Here is a 22,257-nt window from a genome sequence, read left to right as displayed (position 1 = left end):
TGGAGGATAGATGGGCTAATGAGAGCATAGGCAATGGGGTCGAAGAGGTATGGGGTAGGTTTAAAAATGTAGTGTTAGAGTGTTCAGCAGAAGTTTGTGGTTACAGGAAAGTGGGTGCAGGAGGGAAGAGGAGCGATTGGTGGAATGATGATGTAAAGAGAGTAGTAAGGGAGAAAAAGTTAGCATATGAGAAGTTTTTACAAAGTAGAAGTGATGCAAGAAGGGAAGAGTATATGGAGAAAAAGAGAGAAGTTAAGAGAGTGGTGAAGCAATGTAAAAAGAGAGCAAATGAGAGAGTGGGTGAGATGTTATCAACAAATTTTGTTGAAAATAAGAAAAAGTTTTGGAGTGAGATTAACAAGTTAAGAAAGCCTAGAGAACAAATGGATTTGTCAGTTAAAAATAGGAGAGGAGAGTTATTAAATGGAGAGTTAGAGGTATTGGGAAGATGGAAGGAATATTTTGAGGAATTGTTAAATGTTGATGAAGATAGGGAAGCTGTGATTTCGTGTATAGGGCAAGGAGGAATAACATCTTGTAGGAGTGAGGAAGAGCCAGTTGTGAGTGTGGGGGAAGTTCGTGAGGCAGTAGGTAAAATGAAAGGGGGTAAGGCAGCCGGGATTGATGGGATAAAGATAGAAATGTTAAAAGCAGGTGGGGATATAGTTTTGGAGTGGTTGGTGCAATTATTTAATAAATGTATGGAAGAGGGTAAGGTACCTAGGGATTGGCAGAGAGCATGCATAGTTCCTTTGTATAAAGGCAAAGGGGATAAAAGAGAGTGCAAAAATTATAGGGGGATAAGTCTGTTGAGTGTACCTGGTAAAGTGTATGGTAGAGTTATAATTGAAAGAATTAAGAGTAAGACGGAGAATAGGATAGCAGATGAACAAGGAGGCTTTAGGAAAGGTAGGGGGTGTGTGGACCAGGTGTTTACAGTGAAACATATAAGTGAACAGTATTTAGATAAGGCTAAAGAGGTCTTTGTGGCATTTATGGATTTGGAAAAGGCGTATGACAGGGTGGATAGGGGGGCAATGTGGCAGATGTTGCAAGTGTATGGTGTAGGAGGTAGGTTACTGAAAGCAGTGAAGAGTTTTTACGAGGATAGTGAGGCTCAAGTTAGAGTATGTAGGAAAGAGGGAAATTTTTTCCCAGTAAAAGTAGGCCTTAGACAAGGATGTGTGATGTCACCGTGGTTGTTTAATATATTTATAGATGGGGTTGTAAGAGAAGTAAATGCGAGGGTCTTGTCAAGAGGCGTGGAGTTAAAAGATAAAGAATCACACACAAAGTGGGAGTTGTCACAGCTGCTCTTTGCTGATGACACTGTGCTCTTGGGAGATTCTGAAGAGAAGTTGCAGAGATTGGTGGATGAATTTGGTAGGGTGTGCAAAAGAAGAAAATTAAAGGTGAATACAGGAAAGAGTAAGGTTATGAGGATAACAAAAAGATTAGGTGATGAAAGATTGAATATCAGATTGGAGGGAGAGAGTATGGAGGAGGTGAACGTATTCAGATATTTGGGAGTGGACGTGTCAGCGGATGGGTCTATGAAAGATGAGGTGAATCATAGAATTGATGAGGGAAAAAGAGTGAGTGGTGCACTTAGGAGTCTGTGGAGACAAAGAACTTTGTCCTTGGAGGCAAAGAGGGGAATGTATGAGAGTATAGTTTTACCAACGCTCTTATATGGGTGTGAAGCGTGGGTGATGAATGTTGCAGCGAGGAGAAGGCTGGAGGCAGTGGAGATGTCATGTCTGAGGGCAATGTGTGGTGTGAATATAATGCAGAGAATTCGTAGTTTGGAAGTTAGGAGGAGGTGCGGGATTACCAAAACTGTTGTCCAGAGGGCTGAGGAAGGGTTGTTGAGGTGGTTCGGACATGTAGAGAGAATGGAGCGAAACAGAATGACTTCAAGAGTGTATCAGTCTGTAGTGGAAGGAAGGCGGGGTAGGGGTCGGCCTAGGAAGGGTTGGAGGGAGGGGGTAAAGGAGGTTTTGTGTGCGAGGGGCTTGGACTTCCAGCAGGCATGCGTGAGCGTGTTTGATAGGAGTGAATGGAGACAAATGGTTTTTAATACTTGACGTGCTGTTGGAGTGTGAGCAAAGTAACATTTATGAAGGGATTCAGGGAAACCGGCAGGCCGGACTTGAGTCCTGGAGATGGGAAGTACAGTGCCTGCACTCTGAAGGAGGGGTGTTAATGTTGCAGTTTAAAAACTGTAGTGTAAAGCACCCTTCTGGCAAGACAGTGATGGAGTGAATGATGGTGAAAGTTTTTCTTTTTCGGGCCACCCTGCCTTGGTGGGAATCGGCCAGTGTGATAATAAAAAAAATAATAATAAAAAAAATATATATATAAATATATATATATATAATATATATATAAATATATATATATAATATATATATAAATATATATATATTATATATATATTTATATATATATTATATATATATATTTATATATATATTATATATATATATATATATATATATATATATATATATATATATATATATATATATATATATATATATATATATATATATATATATATATATATATATATATATTTATTTATTTATTTATATATATTTATATATATATGTGTGTGTGTATGTGTGTGTGTACTCTCCTAGTTGTGGTTGCAGGGGTCGATTCACAGCTCCTGGCCCTGCCTCTTCACTGGTTGCTACTAGATCACTTTCTGCTCCATGAGCTTTGTCTGATAACTTCTCCCTTATCTTATCTCTACATGAGTCGGAAAACCCGAGCTGACAATCAAGGCTAAAATGCGGAAGAGAAAAAACATACAGTTGCATACAGCTCGATAAATCACTCACACAATAGGCGTACAGCCTTTAAAATAAATGGTGAGGTTTGAAAAATGACGTAACTGTAAATTCTAAGCAAGGCAGGAACAAACTTAAGTCTCAAACCCTAAATAAGAGTGAAACTGTAATTAATACAAACAATCCCAAACATAATAGATTAGACAGGAGCGGAACGAATACTTACAGATTCGATGGGAGCCGCTAGTCAAGTGATTCATCACAGGTCGGAGATGCTCACGTCACCTCACACCGGGTGCAGAAGAGGGAGGGGGGGGGTAGCGGGAGCTATGCACCCACCATCACTGAAGTCATACTACCCACCAAACTACCACCACCATACATTCATGCTTCGAATACTTCTATCTAATGAACTTTTTCCTCAGTCCCATCTCTGGAACATCCTGTCTCTGTCCACCTTGTCGATTCCTCTCAGTATTTTATATGTCGTTATCATATCATCCCTATGTCTCTTGTCCTCCAGTGTTGTCAGGTCGATTTCCCATAACCTCTCCTCGTAGGACATGCCCTTTAGCTCCGGGACTAGTCTTATTTGCAAACCTTTGCACTTTCTCTAATTTCCTTATGTGCTTGGCTAGGTGTGGGTTCCAAACTGGTGCCGCATACTCCAATATAGGCGCAACGTGCACGGTGTACAGGGTCCTGAACGATTCCTAATTAAGATGTCAGAATGCTGAAAATATCTGGTATAAAATACCGACACAATGGAAACAAACACATATGCAGTTTAATGTGATCCTTTACTGACAACGTTTCGCCCACACAGTGGACTTTTTCAAGTCACACACAGATCTGTGTGTGGCTTGAAAAAAGCCCACTGTGCGGGCGAAACGTTGTCAGTAAAGGATCACATTAAACTGCATATGTGTTTATGTTTCCATGTCAGAATGCTGTTCTGAGGTTTGTTAGGCGCCCGTATGCTGCAGCAGTTATTTGGTCGATGTGCGCCTCAGGAGATGTGCTCGGTGTTATACTCACCCCAAGATCCTTTTTCTAGAGTGAGGTTTGTAGTCTCTGGCCCCCTTGACTGTACTCCGTCTGTGTTCTTTTTTTCCCTTCTCCAATTTTCTTGACTTTGCACTTAGTGGGGTTGAACTCCACGAGGCAATTGCTGAATATTGAAGACAGAGTAAACAACTGAAGGTAAATGAAGTTTATAAAATTGCTCACAAACAGTGCCCAGAATATCTTGCTGCAAATTTTGTCAGGGTTGGGAACCAAAGCAATCATAGTACTAGGGGGAGAGAGCAGAACTTTGTAGCACCCACAGTCAGTGGCCAGGCTTCAAACACCTTTTATTGTACAGCAATAAAGGAATGGAACAGATTGCATTCACATGTCAAAGCCAGTCATAGCATGAGCCAGTTCAAGAAGAGGAGGAGGAGGAGGAAGATGGGGAGGGGGGGGGGGTTGGTGTTGCCAGGAAGAGAACAGCTAGGATGAGTGGAACCTGTACACAATCCATCTCTCTCTCTCTCTCTCTGTCTCTCTCTCTCTCTCTCTCTCTCTCTCTCTCTCTCTCTCTCTCTCTGTCTGTCTGTCTCTCTCTCTCTCTCTCTCTCTTTACACAGGGTTTGACAAGGTTAGGTTAAGGATCCCTAGCTTTATTGACAAGCTAAGAGCTGTCAGTTAAGAGCTGTCACCTACATCAGCTCATTTGAAAGCATTTTTATTGTTATGAGACATACAAGTAGGGAACAGGATGAAGTTGCAGCTAGCATTTTCATTTGATCAACTGACTTTATCTCGTTGACATCATAATGCTGTACGAAAGTGTTCCATACTCGAGTCATCCTGGGTAAATGATCCCAGATGAAGTGATGTTCTGGAGAAGGGTACAGCCAGAGTCATATTGCTCTCTCTCTCTCTCTCTCTCTCTCTCTCTCTCTCTCTCTCTCTCTCTCTCTCTCTCTCTCTCTCTCTCTCTCTCTCTCTGTGTCTCTGTCTCCAGCTTGACCTCAACCTAAGATTACATTTTTATCTTTCTTTTCCTTCCTTCCTTCCTTCATTCCCTTACCTTCGTTTATTTGTCCTTGCATCCTTTCCCCTCATTCTTCAGATCCTTCATTTCTACAATCCTCCCCTCATTACTTACCTTCCTTCCTTCCTTATACCTTGCTTCCACCTCTCCTTCCCTCAAACTTTCCCCATCTACCCTAATGTCTATTCCTCCCATCTTCCCTCATTCCCAGCCTGGTTAACCCCTCTCTCTATATATCATCCGTTTCCCCTTTCCTTCACGAGTGTCTCCCCTCTCTCTGCTTCCTCTCTCTCTGCTTCCCCTCGTCTCTCCACACTGAAAAAAAATAAAATAAAGAATCTCTTAGCCAGGCCTGGAGGCGAGAAATAGATTGGTTTTAAATTGGCAAAACTTGATTAAACACCTGACTGCAATATGCCTTAATCGGACATTTTTGACTGGATTATCAAAATTGGTGCTGCAATTTTATTAAGTGTAATTTTGAGGGGGGGGGGACGGAGATTAATGAGGAGGGTGGGAGGGGGAGTAGGAGCTAATAATGACTCAATCTACTCGGTCCTGTCTATCTCTTTATTACCTTTGTTTTTATTTTTGTTTCTGTGGCGTGATCCTCGCCGTTACTTATGGTTCCCCTTTTTTTTATTTTCTTTTTATTTACGCAAGAGTTTTTATTGGGTTTGGTTAAGAGCTCCCAACTTTGTTTACAAGCTAAGAGCTGGTACCTACCTTAGCTCATTTGAAAGCCTTTTTATTGTTATGAGACATACAGATAGGGAACAGGATGAAGTTGGAGCCAGATGTGGGCCAGAGATTTCGTTTGGTCAATTGGCTTTATTTCATCGATGTTACGTTGTGCGAGCATATTCCCGACTCGAGTCATTGTAGGAATAAATGATCTCAAATAAAATGATGTTCTTGAGCAATCCAAGACAGTAGAGCATACTCAAGGTGTGAGCGCATTTGTACCTCATATAGAGTTTTGCAGTCTTTACTATCGAACAGGTACGGCAGTACCTGCTGGATAACGGTACAGAAAGAGTGAAGGTGTCATGGTACATGTGTCATCTGGTTGTTCACCACGACAGAGTGAAGGTGTCATGGTACATGTGTCATCTGGTTGTTCACCACGACAGAGTGAAGGTGTCATGGTACATGTGTCATCTGGTTGTTCACCACGACAGAGTGAAGGTGTCGTGGTACAACACGTTGTCGTCTTCAAGGCTGAGGGACTGACTACCTCAGAACTACTACTTCAAGGCTGAAGTACTGATCATCTCTTTACCTCTAGAAGGCAGCTAATGTCTATAATACGTTTCACCTTTCTTCTTGACAGCAGGCGAAACGTGTCAGCGGTACAGATACCCAAGTAGGGCACACGTGTCTTACTTATCTCATCAGGGTTGATCAGTGGAAGAGGATGATAACTCCAACTACTTGTATCAAGAACCCTTCATCAAGGTTCCACCTTGACGGATCATAGTCAACAAACAAGAACATTGCTGTGATATATATTAAAACTCCCCATAAACATTTCAACGAAATATTGCAAAAAAACTAATTAATTCCGTAATAATTGTTTATGTATTGAGTTATGAGACATAAATCGTAATTATGACTAATTCTGACGAATTTGCTAATCAATTACTTTGCATTATAATAATTAATTACGCTGATGCAAAAATGTACCTGTACTAATCTTAACACTTAACACACACACACACACACACACACACACACACACACACACACACACACACACACACACACACACACACACACACACACACACACACACACACACACACACACACACGTGAAGAGGTATCACAGTGGGCGCCTGTTACGAGCGGGGTCCCACAGGGGTCAGTTCTAGGACCAGTGCTATTTTTGATATATGTGAACGACATGATGGAAGGAATAGACTGAAGTGTCCCTGTTCGCAGATGACGTGAAGTTGATGAGAAGAATTAAATCGGACGAGGATGAGGCAGGACTGCAAAGAGATCTGGACAGGCTGGACATGTGGTCCAGTAACTGGCTTCTCGAATTCAATCCAGCCAAATGCAAAGTCATGAAGATTGGGGAGGGGCAAAGAAGACCGCAGACAGAGTATAGGCTAGGTGGACAAAGACTACAGACCTCACTCAGGGAGAAAGACCTTGGGGTGACCATAACACCGAGCACATCACCGGAGGCACACATCAACCAAATAACCGCCGCAGCATACGGGCGCCTGGCAAACTTGAGAATAGCGTTCCGATACCTTAATAAGGAATCGTTCAAGACACTGTACACTGTGTATGTTAGGCCCATATTGGAGTATGCAGCACCAGTCTGGAACCCACACCTGGTCAAGCACGTCAGGAAGTTAGAGAAAGTACAAAGGTTTGCAACAAGGCTAGTCCCAGAGCTCAAGGGAATGTCGTACGAGGAAAGGTTAAGGGAAATCGGACTGACGACACTGGAGGACAGAAGGGTCAGGGGAGACATGATAACGACGTACAAGATACTGCGGGGAATAGACAAGGTGGACAGAGATAGGATGTTCCAGAGAGGGGACACAGGGACAAGGGGTCACAACTGGAAGCTGAAGACTCAGACGAGTCACAGGGACGTTAGGAAGTATTTCTTCAGTCATAGAGTTGTCAGCAAGTGGAATAGCCTAGCAAGTGAAGTAGTGGAGGCAGGAACCATACACAGTTTTAAGAAGAGGTATGACAAAGCTCAGGAAGCAGAGAGAGGACCCAGTAGCGATCAGTGAAGAGGCGGGGCCAGGAGCTGAGTCTCGACCCCTGCAACCACAATTAGGTGAGTACAATTAGGTGAGTACACACACACACACACACACACACACACACACACACACACACACACATACATACACAATTGGCTCCTGGAGTTCAATCCCACCAAGTGCAAAGTCATGAAGATCGGGGAAGGGCAAAGAAGGCCGCAGACGGAGTACAGTCTAGGGGGTCAGAGACTACAAACCTCACTCAAGGAAAAAGATCTTGGGGTGAGTATAACACCAGGCACATCTCCTGAAGCGCACATCAACCAAATAACTGCTGCAGCATATGGGCGCCTAGCAAACCTCAGAACAGCATTCCGACATCTTAATAAGGAATCGTTCAGGACCCTGTACACCGTGTACGTTAGGCCCATATTGGAGTATGCGGCACCAGTTTGGAACCCACACCTAGCCAAGCACGTGAAGAAACTAGAGAAAGTGCAAAGGTTCGCAACAAGACTAGTCCCAGAGCTAAGAGGTATGTCCTACGAGGAGAGGTTAAGGGAAATCAACCTGACGACACTGGAGGACAGGAGAGATAGGGGGGACATGATAACGACATACAAAATACTGAGAAGAATTGACAAGGTGGACAAAGACAGGATGTTCCAGAGATTGGACACAGTAACAAGGGGACACAGTTGGAAGCTGAAGACACAGATGAATCACAGGGATGTTAGGAAGTATTTCTTCAGCCACAGAGTAGTCAGTAAGTGGAATAGTTTGGGAAGCGATGTAGTGGAGGCAGGATCCATACATAGCTTTAAGCAGAGGTATGATAAAGCTCACGGCTCAGGGAGAGTGACCTAGTAGCGATCAGTGAAGAGGCGGGGCCAGGAGCTCGGACTCGACCCCCGCAACCTCAACTAGGTGAGTACAACTAGGTGAGTACACGCACACACACACATACATACACACACGCACACACACACATACATACACACACACACACACACACACATACATACATACATACAGACACACACACACACATACATACATACATACACACACACACACACATACACACACACACACATACATACATACATACATACATACACACACACATACATACATACATACCTGTGCTGTTCTTGGTATATGTGAACAACATAACGGAAGGGATAGACTCAGAAGTGTCCTTGTTTGCGGACGATGTGAAGTTAATGAGAAGAATCAAATCGGACGAGGATCAGGCAGGACTACAAAGAGACCTGGACAGGCTACAAGCCTGGTCCAGCAACTGGCTCATTGAGTTTAACCCTGCCAAATGCAAAGTCATGAAGATTGGGGAAGGGCAAAGAAGACCGCAGACACAATATTGTTTAGATGGCCAAAGTCTGCAAACCTCACTCAAGGAAAAAGATCTGGGGGTGAGTATAACACCGAGCATATCTCCCGAGGCGCACATCAATCAGATAACTGCTGCAGCATACGGGCGCCTGGCAAACCTACGGATAGCGTTCCGATACCTCAGTAAGGATTCGTTCAAGACTTTGTATACCATTTACGTCAGGCCCATACTGGAGTATGCAGCACCAGTTTGGAATCCACACCTAGTCAAGCACGTCAAGAAATTAGAGAAAGTGCAAAGGTTTGCAACAAGACTAGTCCCAGAGCTACGGGGATTGTCCTATGAAGAAAGGTTGAGAGAAATCGGCCTGACGACACTGGAGGCCAGGAGGGTCAGAGGAGACATGATAACGACATAAAATACTGCGCGGAATAGACGAGGTGGACAAAGACGGGATGTTCCAGAGATGGGACACAGACACAAGAGGTCACAATTGGAAATTGAAGACTCAGATGAATCAAAGGGATGTTAGGAAGTATTTCTTCAGTCATAGAGTAGTCAAGCCGTGGAATAGCCTAGAAAGTGAAGTAGTGGAGGCGGGAACCATACATAGTTTTAAGGCGAGGTATGATAAAGCTCATGGAGCAGGGAGAGAGAGGACCTAGTAGCAATCAGTGAAGAGGAGGGGCCAGGAGCTATGACTCGACCCCTGCAACCACAAATAGGTGAGTACAAATAGGTGAGTACACACACACATTATATATATATATATATATATATATATATATATATATATATATATATATATATATATATATATATATATATATATATATATATATATATATATACATACACATGTTTTAGCGGAGAGTAGAATGAAATTAGCTCTGAGGCACCCACACCATCGTATGTCCTTGGATCACGGTACAACACCTAGCTCTGCTGGGCGCGTGATCTTTGTAGGATTGGATGGTCTTGTTGGTTAGAGCGTTGTGAATTTTCGCTCTCCATGAAGCGGGCTAAAACAACACGGGTTCGAGACCCCGGCTAGTCGCAGTGTTGTTGTTGATTAAATGCTACTCGTTCGTGTTTACAATAATACACACACACATATATGTGTGTGTGTTTATCCCAACAACAATGTAATGAAGTCGGGGGATCGAACCACTTGTGAGCCACTTTGCTGAGATAATAAACCCGACGTTCCTGTTTGTTAGGTTTCAGGCCTATCCACTGCAGGAGGGTCAGTAGGCTGTATAGGGTATGGTGATACGGGCAAGATGTGGAAGAAAAGACAACTTGTACAGTTCAGAACGTTTATTAGAGGAAAACGACGTTTCGCCACGAGTAGATTCTTCAGTTCCGACAACTAATGAAGCCACTCGTAGCGAAACGTTTCATTTAAGAACTATACCTTTGTTCAAGGCTGTAATTACCCTGAACATGAACATGTAATATACTGTAATTTCTGTGTTAACGACTGAAGATTACTTTTAGTAGTCATACACAGAAATACACATATCTCGGTGTATATACCTCGAACCTGACGTTTGAAAATTGTAGTGTTCACTCTGAATGCGAATCAGGGATATATATACACACACACCAGGGTATATATGAATACTTTAATCCCTATTTTGGGTATTAAAGTATTCACGACTGGTGGTGAACGGGATACACGAAGCCTTAATGACTCTTTGAGTACCTGATAAACTTTAAGGAGAGTAAACGATCTCTGGAAATGAAGCATACGAGGTGAACCCAAGATGGTTCGTTTGTGCAAGGTGCCTTGGCTGAGGCTGGGGCAGTAGTTTAGTAGCGGCAGTGACCTGACAGTGAGTGCTTGGTGAATGTTGTGGTGGCAGTGACGAGACGATAGTGTGTGTAGTGAGGGGTTCAAACACTGTAAGGAAGGATACTCGTAGATACGGTGACAGTGAAGGAAGGATAGTGTTGACAGCGAGGTCTCGCAGATACGATGACAGTGTTGACAGCGAGGTCTCGCAGATACGATGACAGTGTTGACAGCGAGGTCTCGCAGATACGATGACAGTGTTGACAGTGAGTTCTCCACAGCATCACAATGAAAGATAAGATAACAGTGAGTAAAAGAAAAATATTACTTACACTGAAATATTTAAACACCTCCGACAGCGAAAGACAAGTTTACAATGAACATATAAAACAAACCCGCCAACACCAGTCAGTACCTGTGACAGGTGTTCAACACCTTCCTGTGCCAACATCTGCATGCCCATACTGGTTTACAGCATTATTTTCTCTTACAAAAATAATGACACCTGGATCCCGACTCGCACTTTCTTAGGTAAGCTGAGTTTTTTTTTTTGTGTGTAGGCATATTTATTAAATTTGAGGCGAATCGCTAAACCCGTATGAGCTCTTCTGTGCCACGTTAGTTTGTGGTCGACACACTGATTGCTTACACTTCCACTGCTCTCACCTCCGCTGCTCTCGCCTCCGCTGCTCTCGCCTCCGCTGCTCTCGCCTCCGCTGCTCTCGCCTCCGCTGCTCTCGCCTCCGCTGCTCTCGCCTCCGCTGCTCTCGCCTCCGCTGCTCTCGCCTCCGCTGCTCTCGCCTCCGCTGCTCTCGCCTCCGCTGCTCTCGCCTCCGCTGCTCTCGCCTCCGCTGCTCTCGCCTCCGCTGCTCTCGCCTCCGCTGCTCTCGCCTCCGCTGCTCTCGCCTCCGCTGTTCTCGCCTCCGCTGTTCTCGCCTCCGCTGCTCTCGCCTCCGCTGCTCTCGCCTCCGCTGCTCTCGCCTCCGCTGCTCTCGCCTCCGCTGCTCTCGCCTCCGCTGCTCTCGCCTCCGCTGCTCTCGCCTCCGCTGCTCTCGCCTCCACTGCTCTCGCCTCCGCTGCTCTCGCCTCCGCTGCTCTCGCCTCCGCTGCTCTCGCCTCCGCTGCTCTCGCCTCCGCTGTTCTCGCCTCCGCTGCTCTCGCCTCCGCTGCTCTCGCCTCCGCTGCTCTCGCCTCCGCTGCTCTCGCCTCCGCTGCTCTCGCCTCCGCTGCTCTCGCCTCCGCTGCTCTCGCCTCCGCTGCTCTCGCCTCCGCTGCTTTCATCACCACTGCTTTCATCTCCTCTAACTTCTTCACTAAACTTCCCAGAGGCATTGTTTAGGCACTCTTTATCCTGCAACTTTCAGACACCACGTCTAATGCAAGTGCCAGTCACTGTCAGTGCCAGTATCGCTTATAGCAGTGCCAGTATCCCATATAGAAGTGCCAGGATCCCATATAACAGTTCTAGTATCTCTTATAGCAGTGCCAGTATTCCTTATAGCAGTGCCAGTATTCCTTATAGCAGTGCCAGTATTCCTTATAGCAGTACCAGTATTCCTTATAGCAGCGCTAGTAACCCTTATAGCAGTGCCAGTATCCCTTATAGCAGTGCCAGTATCCCTTATAGCAATGGCAGTATCCCTTATAGCGGTGCCAGTATCCCTTATAGCGGTGCCAGTATCCCTTATAGCAGTGCCAGTATCCCTTATAGCACTGTCAATATCCCTTATAGCAGTGCCAGTATCCCTTATAGCGGTGCCAGTATCCCTTATAGCAGTGCCAGTATCCCTTATAGCACTGTCAGTATCCCTTATAGCAGTGCCAGTATCCCATATAGAAACACTAGCAGCCCCACATGATAGTGCCAGTAACCCCCTTATGGCAGTAACCCCTTATGTCCTGAACTGTATATAAGTGTCTTTTTCGACATCTTATCGGTATCACCATACCAGGTTTAAGTAACTAGAGTAATTATTCCTCTGAGCAGAGGTTTTTCAATTGTCCCTCGTCCCTCGCCCCTCGTCCCTCGCTCACTTCTTACACAAGAATAAGAACAGACTTCAGGCTGATACACTTGTACAACTTCTCATAGCAACATTCCCAGGTAGTGGAACACTGCAGTAGGCCTACCGGGCTTTTCACTCTTGAATACACCGGCCACTTCTTTACCAGATGCACGTTCGTGTACTTCCCACTTCCAGGACTCAAGTCCGGCCTGCCGGTTTCTCTGAATCCCTTCATAAATGTTACTTTTCTCACACTCCAACAACACGTCAAGTCCTAAAAGCCATTTTCCTCCACTCGCTATCTGAAATACTCATGCATGCTTGTTGGAAGTCCAAGCCTATCTCATCCAAAACCTACTTTACCCCCCCCCTCCAAACTTTCCTAGGATGACCCCTACCGCGCCTTCCTTCCACTACAAATTTATATGTCCTCCAAGTCATTCTAATTTGTTCCAGCCTCTCTAAATGTCCAACCACCTCAGAAGTCCCCCTCAGCCTTCTGGATAATACTTCTTGAAACCCAGCACCTCCTTCAAATCTCCAAGCTACAGATTCTCTGCATTATATTCACACCACACATTGCCATCAGACACATCTCCACAGCATCCAGCCTTCTCCTTGTTGCAGCATTTACCACCCAAGCTTCGCACTCATATAAGAGCATTGGTACCACTGTACTCTCATACATTGCCCTCTTTGCTTTCATGGATGACGTTCTTTGTCTTCACAGTCTCCTCAGTGCACCACTCACCTTTTTTCCCCTGATCAGTTCTATGATTCGCCTTGTCTTTTATAGACACATCTGCTGATAAGTCCACTCCCAAATATCTGAATACATTCACTTCCTCCAGCTTCACTCCCTCCATTCTGATCTTTCATTACCTAAATTTTGTTTATCCTCATCACCTGGCTCTTTCCTATGTTTACTTTTAATTTCCTTCTTTTACATACACTTCCAAACTCGTCCACCAACCTCTGTAAGTTCTCTTCAGAATCTGCCCAAAGTAAAGTGTTATCAGCAATAAGCAACTGTGACAACTCTCACTTTGTGTTTAGATTCTTTATCTCTTCATCCCATACTTCTTGCCAACACCCGAGCATTCACTTCTCTTACAACCCCATCTATAAATATATTGAACAACCATGGTGACACCACGCATCTCTAAGGCCTACTTTTATTGGGATATAATCTCCCTCTCTCCTGCATACTCTAACCTTAGCCTCACTATCCTAGTAAAAACTTAACTGCTTTTAGTAACCAACCACCTTTTCCATTTCACTTGCAACATCTGTCACATTGCTTTCCTATTCACCCTATCATGTCTTTTCCAAATCCATAAACGCAACTAAAACCTCATTACCCTTATCTAAATACTGTTCACCCATATGCTCGGTCCACGACCAGGCCTCCAGGTGGATCAGGGTCTGATCAACGAGGCTGTTACTGCTGGCCTCATGCAATCCAACGTACTAACCACAGCCCGGCTTATCCGGCGCCGACTTTAGGTATCTGTCCAGCTTTCTCTTGAAGGCAACGAGAGGTTTACTGGTAATACCCCTTATTGCTGGTGGGAGGCTGTTGAACAGTCTTGGGCCCCAGACACTTATTGCGTTTTCTCTTAGTGTACCAGTGACGCCCCTGCTTTTCACTGGGGGTATTTTGCATCGCCTGCCAAGTCTTTTGCTTTCGTATGGAGTGATTGCTGTGTGCATATTAGGGACCAGTACCTCCAGAATCTTCCAGGTGTAGATTATGATATACCTCTCTCGCCTGCGCTCCAGTGAGTACAAGTCCAGTGCTTCCAGGCGTTCCCAGTAGTTAAGGTGTTTGATGGAACTTATACGTGCAGTAAAGGTTCTCTGTACATTCTCTAGATTGGCAATTTCACCTGCCTTGGATGGGGATGTTAATGTACAGTAGTAGTCCAGCCTAGAGAGAACAAGTGATTTAAAAAGGATCATCTTTGGCTAAGCATCTCTTGTCTTGAATGTTCTCATTATCCATCCTATCAGTTTCCTCTTAGATGTGATAATGGCATTGTTGTGGTCCTTGAAGGTGAGGTCTTCGGACATTACCACACCCAGGTCCTTCACATTACTTTTCCGCTCTATTGTATGATTAGAGTTATTTCCTCCAGTTTTCCATAACGGAGTAGTTGGAATTTGTCTTCATTGAATATTATATTGTTCTTTGTTGCCCATTGGAAAACTTGGTTTATATCTTCTTGGAGCTTTGCCGTGTCCTCAATGGATGACGGTCTCATGCAGATCCTAGTATCATCTGCAAAGGATGATACAGTGCTATGGTTTACATCTCTGATATGAGAATAATGAACAGGATAGGTGCGAGTACTGTGCTTTGTGGGACAGAGCTCTTCATTATGGCAGCATCCGATTTAACTCTATTTACTGCTTCTGTCATACACCTTACCAAGTATACTCCACAGGCTTATTTCCTTATATTTTTGTTTACTTTTGTTTCTTTTGACTTTATACAAAGGAACTGTACATGTTCTCTGCCAAACCCTAGGTACTACCCCTTCTTTCATACATTTATTAAATAAAAGCACCAACCATTCCAAAGCTTTATCCCCGCCTGTTTTTTTTTTACATTTCTATCTTGATCCTACCAATCCCAGCTGCCCCTTTCATTTTACCCACAGCCTCACGCACCTTCATATATGTTACTTTGCTCGTTCTCCAACAGCACGTCAGGTCGCAGAAAACACTTGCACGCACTCTGATCTAACATGCTCACACAAGTCCTCGATGTCCTAACTCCTACCTCTTCCTCCAACCCTTCCTTGGACGACCCACTACTTTACTTCTCCTTCCCTCGACCCCCGATTTATGTACTTCTCACAACAATAGTCTTTACAAGACTACGACACCAAAATCATGTTTTCTTCACTACATGACTAAGCCAACGAAATATATTCCGTCTCTTACACAGAAAACTAAAACAAAATTTATTCTTTTCCTCACACAGGACTACGACGACAACAAAAAAGGCGCAATACCGTGTCTGGGACGATACACAAATACCCCGCACATAAAAGAAAGGAGCTTACGACGACGCCGGACCGAAACGTCTTCTATGTGCGGGTTATTTGTGTACGACAACAAGCTATTTTTTCCTTCAAAAGATCCACACACAAAAAAAGATCTTTTTCTTTCAAGATCCTCTCTAACAGCAATTCTTTTCCACCTCGCACCACCTCGGTGCAGCACTCCCCGACACACCCTATCAATCCACTCACCACGTTTATATCTATAAATTTTCTCGGTTTTAATTTCCTTTCGAGAAAACATTCGTCAGGCTTTTCCTCGGCCGCTTTAAGACTGATTTACAGATCAGACGTGTGTTCCCTGTCAAGTATAAATTACAGCGAGCGAAACACAGCTCAAGTTCTGCAACCATTGGTAGGTAGGTGTAAGAAGCAGCCAACACAGTGAAACATCTTACGTTATAACGTTTCGCTCCAGCATAAGCTTTGTCAAGAAAGCTTGATAAAGCTGTCATTGATCGACGTTTCTTACGCTCCAAATATTAACGTTCGTGATGCATCACTGTTCCGTGTTCCATCAAGAGAGGGAGGAAGGGGGGTGCCTTGATGCCGATGAAGGGCTCTTGATCCAGGCAATTAATGCTATCTCACCCCTTCCCTCCCTCTTAGGTCAAACCTCAATGTTTCCCATTCTCCCTCTCATGGGAAATTTCTTAATACTGGTGAGGGGCTCTTGATCTAGGGAATTGGATCTGTGCTCCATTTCCCTGAATTAAGCCTGAATACCCTCCTCCCCCCAGCCACAGGCGATGTATAATCCCTGTAGGGTGTAGCGCTGCCTCCACGATAATCCCATTCTCCAGGGTCTGTATAACCCCCTACGGATTTAGCGTTTCCCTCAGAATGCAATACTCTATGCCGTGTTAGCCGCTATCCAGACTAGTAGAGTAATTACGCTTATTGCACAGCTTATTTACAACAAGGAAAAAATATTCGAAATACCCAGAAAAAAATGTGAAATTTAATCGTTTGTGAATTTTATTTAGCGATCTCATTATTTTTTTTTTAACAGCACCTGAAAGTGATTTGAGTTCGCATTTAGTTTCCAGTGTTACTGGAGACGACTCCAACTACTTAGCAAATGACGGGGTTTTAATTTACGACTAAAAAAATCGTATATAACAAAGCGACGGTGACGCTAAAACACGAACGGTTGTTTTATGGTATATTTTTTATGCCTTGTAATTACAACGTATCTCTTGTGTAGTAAATACCACGTCCTTAAAAGTAGTAGGGCCTTGTAATCTTTCTTACCTACCATATCCCGTCTGTCCTACAACCATTTCCACTTGTGCACCAGTTTGGTATTTTGTCGCGACATTTCGCTTACACAGAAGGCTTCTTCAGTCAGATACGAAGGTAACTAAATATGGTGACAGGAGTGGAGAGGTAAAGATGATGTCAGTTCATCAACTGTGAAGTTGTTTTCGAGGTGGTTAGTCCCTCAGCCTGGAGAAGTTTGTTCCAGACTATGGAACCATACCTATGACCTAACCTGGAGAAGACTTTGTTCCAGACTATGGAACCATACCTATGACCTAACCTGGAGAAGACTTTGTTCCAGACTATGGAACCATACCTATGACCTAACCTGGAGAAGACTTTGTTCCAGACTGTGGAACCATACCTATGACCTAACCTGGAGAAGACTTTGTTCCAGACTATGGAACCATACCTATGACCTAACCTGGAGAAGACTTTGTTCCATCACACAAACTATCCCTCCACCGCCACCCACACAAACATCCTCTTTCTCATCCCCACAACACAAACAGCATAAACACATTCCCAACAGTGTTTTTCCCTGGTTAAACTGAGGATACAAAAGCAGTCAAATTTAAATTCGGTAAAATTTCAAAGCTCCAATATTTTTCAGCGCACTAACATAGTAATATAAAACCCTTGATAAATACAAATATAACCTCTAGCATTTAGTCTTCACAGTGTGTGTTTTGTTAACCCACTAAACCGAGAGAGACCGCGAGCACTACACTAACGTTGCAGGTCTGAGGAAGCAGTCTGATATCACTTTCAGGTCACCTTGACTGACGATAGGATGATGACTCGTGTCAACTTCATGTAGGATATGATTCGTGTCCACGCTCGGTATAAGAACGTAGACTTGTTGTTAGCTGGACTACGTCTGGGTCCCTGGAAATGAACGGGCGGAGGCTTATATTTCTAGCTTGCACTTTAGCAGATTTCTGCCTTAATTAAAGCGACTTCATGAGTCACATAGCTATGTCGTTGGGAAGTGCGGGCCTCGTGGGCCCGCCACTTCCCAACGACATAAGCGTCTTTTTCCATATCAAACTCCTCTGCTGTGTTTTCCACGTCCTCTGACTTTGTAGCAAGATATAAAGTAAAAGGACGCAAGTGCAACTAATGTGACATTTTTATTGAGGCAACTTTTCGCTCTCCAGGAGCTTTGTCAAGCCGTTACAAACAATATATGGACACAGGGTATATATAGGTTTAGAGTGAGGTGTAATACTAGTGGTAGTAGTAGTAGTATAAGTAGTAGTAGTAGTAATACAATTAATTTACACATGAGTAAAAGGATATAAAAGCTATTACTCGGGTAGCATAAAAGTAAGTTGGACAAATATTTTTATGCTACGCAAGTAATAGCTTTTATATGCTTTTACTTACGTGCAAATTGTATTATTACTACTACCACTAGTATTACACCTCTAAGCTTATATATACCCTGTGTCCATATATTGTTTGTAACGGCTTGACAAAGCTCCTGGAGAGCGAAACGTTGCCTCAATAAAAATGTCACATTAGTTGCACTTGTGTCCTTTTACCTTACATATTGTCGGTAATTCTACCAACATTATTACAATTCATAGCAAGATGGAGCGTGCGGAGGTGGAGACCTCTCGACCCTCTACTTGTCCAGGTTTAAAGCATTTCAGCAGACTTCGATATAAGCGGGGGCCTTAAACGCTGATAAAGTGCTCATGAACCTAGGAATTAGTTGCACTCTCATTCTACGGATCATACCTGATTGTCACTTATTTTCCATGAATATAACGAACACCAGAACTAATATAGAATGATCCGTTAATCTTTCCACTTTGAAGAATTCTCTGCACGTTCCACTTTGTGGTTCAGAATCTCCAGGAGTAACTTCCCTGCTGCCCCGCCTGGCGCAAGTACACGGAGATCTGCTGGTGCGCGAGATATGTTGGCGTCCCGAGAAATGAATGGCTGGATGTAAGGTGGCTAGCCTGGTGGCTAGAGCTCCCGCTTCACACACGGAGGGCCCGGGTTCGATTCCCGGCGGGTGGAAACATTTCGACACGTTTCCTTACACCTGTTGTCCTGTTCACCTAGCAGCAAATAGGTACCTGGGTGTTAGTCGACTGGTGTGGGTCGCAAACTGGGGGACAAGATTAAGGACCCCAATGGAAATAAGTTAGACAGTCCTCGATGAAGCACTGATTTTCTTGGGTTATCCTGGGTGGCTAACCCTCCGGGGTTAAAAATCCGAACGAAATCTTATCTTACAGTGACCTCTTAGAACACAAATATCATGTTCTCAGGTGACAAACCCAAGAAGCTCTACAAATGAGCAACATGCTGTACAGGGTGATGCACGATTTTGGTGATTAATAACCACCACTACCACCCTATGCAGTAACTGTCACTAAGATTCGTAAACTGAGGATTGGAATCAGTCGGCACTTGCTTGGGAGAGCTGTGCTGTGCTGTGCTGCACATTTTCAGTGTTTACCGGCGGTTTGTCGCAAGAAATTTGTTTGGAATTTGGTAATCACCGAGGGTCATGCTGGAACATTTACGACCTTAATTTAACGTAGCACAATTGATGGAGTTTTTAATTAACGAGGAGTACTGTAGCATATTCAGATATATAATTTTTCAAGGAGTATATGTGTGAATTTAGAGAAAAGGATTAGCCTGTGAATGAGTGGTTAGCCTGTGAATGAGTGGTTAGCCTGTGAATGAGTGGTTAGCCTGTGAATGAGTGGTTAGCCTGTGAATGAGTGGTTAGCCTGTGAATGAGTGGTTAGCCTGTGAATGAGTGGTTAGCCTGTGAATGAGAGGTTAGCATGCTTGAGTACAGCTTTTTTTTATTGTACTCCTTGACACACAAACCCAGTACTTTTCTCCTCATACGAAAATCCATTACATCCTCCCATACACACACACACCAGCGTAGAGGCGGGGCCAAGAGCTATGATTTGACCCCAGCAACCACATATAGGTGAATTGAGTACATATAGGTGAGTGTACACACACACACACACCTGGCACTTCCCTGTACACACAGGAATGGCTCTCTTCGTAAATAAAAATTAATGCCTTAATTTCTGGAAAGTATACATCAACATATTTTTTTTTTTGCAGCAAGGAAATTGTTTACCTGGTACAATGTAACACTAAATAATGAAGACGTATTGATAAATTTTGGCAAAGGTTTGGAAGTTGCTAAATACTACAAATCATTTGATATTCCTGTCATGAAACTTTGGAGAGGTAATATACCTGTGACGAACTCCAGTGATAAATGATGTGCGCATTAATTATAATCATATTAAGAAATTTGTTCAGCCACTATATATTTGCCGGATGTTATGCAGGAAAATGTTAGATTGTTCATATTGTCTCTCCCCTCAAGGAAGGTTCCTTGATGTTGGTGAGGGGCTCTTGATTTAGGGAATTAGATCTGTGCTCCAGTTCCCCGAATTAAGCCTGAATGCCTTCCACATCCCCCCCCAGGCGCTGTATAATCCTCCGGGTTTAGCGCTTCCCCCTTGATTATAATAATAATAATAATAATAATAATCATATTGTCTCCGTTTTCGATTATTGTTTGTCTGACTTGTGTGAAGAGAAGACCTTACAGATTCGTCTGTAAAAACTTGCATTTGTGGTCACAGAGGTGCCTGTGCTAACCTTCCTATGGTGTAGAAATATACCTAGTTGGATGAATCTTATTGTGGCTAGCTGGTCCAGTGGCTAACGCGACGGGCTGGAGTTTTGAGACTCTCTGACCGCGGGTTCAATCCCGCCGGTGGTATAGTTTGTTTGCAATCGTGTCATTACGATTTCGCGAGTCGAGTCAGTGAGCTTGTAAGACGGCTTAGAGTAAGAATAGCGTTTTTGTGAGAGGAGAGTCGTTATGAGGAGAGAAGAGCTGGGAAGTTGGTGCAAAAATTCCGATTCTATGTGAATGTACATTTTACAATTATCTTAGTTGTAAATTCCTAGAGAATTTTCTTTAATTTATCCATTTCTCTACGATTTGTTGTAACAGATACAGGCAGGCATATATAAAGTAAGGTAGACAGTTTTAAGTTGCAAACTGAAAGGTGCACCACAGCTCAGTAACAATGAGAAACTTAGAGCAAAACGCACCAGTGATGAAAGTTGGAAGTCGATCAGTAAAAGTATTCTCCAGTTATCTGTAAGAAACCATTAATGCCGCATTATTTTATTTGTAAATTAACAAAACTGAACTTGCACAAACTTTCTTTGGAGTAGATGCATCATCGTTTAAATTTCAAGCCGCCCAGAAGAGGCATTCTTGTGCTGTTGCACGGGGAAAAAAATAAATCACTGTTATTTAAATGAAAACTTAAAAATAAGCGCCCAGGCAACACCAGTGTTACACACCAGTTTGGAAGTTAGAATCCGAGCAGAATGTTAGGTAGACTAGGATTGTAAGTGTGTTTTAAATTATTAGTACATATTCCTTATTAGTTGTTAAAACTATATTTACGAGAGGAGTGTGGGCAGCAGGGAGTGCGGCAGATAGGACGGAGTGTGGGCAGCAGGGAGTGCGGCAGATAGGACGGAGTGTGGGCAGCAGGGAGTGCGGCAGATAGGACGGAGTGTGGGCAGCAGGGAGTGCGGCAGATAGGACGGAGTGTGGGCAGCAGGGAGTGCGGCAGATAGGACGGTGTGGGCAGCAGGGAGTGTGGCAGATAGGACGGAGTGTGGGCAGCAGGGAGTGCGGCAGATAGGACGGAGTGTGGGCAGCAGATAGGACGGAGTGTGGGCAGCAGATAGGACGGAGTGTGGGCAGCAGATAGGACGGAGTGTGGGCAGCAGGGAGTGCGGCAGATAGGACGGAGTGTGGGCAGCAGGGAGTGCGGCAGATAGGACGGAGTGTGGGCAGCAGATAGGGCGGAGTGTGGGCAGCAGGGAGTGCGGCAGATAGGACGGAGTGTGGGCAGCAGGGAGTGCGGCAGATAGGACGGAGTGTGGGCAGCAGGGAGTGCGGCAGATAGGACGGAGTGTGGGCAGCAGGGAGTGCGGCAGATAGGGCGGAGTGTGGGCAGCAGGGAGTGCGGCAGATAGGACGGAGTGTGGGCAGCAGGGAGTGCGGCAGATAGGACGGAGTGTGGGCAGCAGGGAGTGCGGCAGATAGGGCGGAGTGTGGGCAGCAGGGAGTGCGGCAGATAGGACGGAGTGTGGGCAGCAGG

This window comes from Cherax quadricarinatus, chromosome 47 (assembly GCF_038502225.1).
Source record: "Cherax quadricarinatus isolate ZL_2023a chromosome 47, ASM3850222v1, whole genome shotgun sequence".
In the NCBI taxonomy this organism is placed as follows: Eukaryota; Metazoa; Arthropoda; class Malacostraca; order Decapoda; family Parastacidae; genus Cherax; species Cherax quadricarinatus.
Note: the sequence above shows the minus strand (reverse complement) of the source record.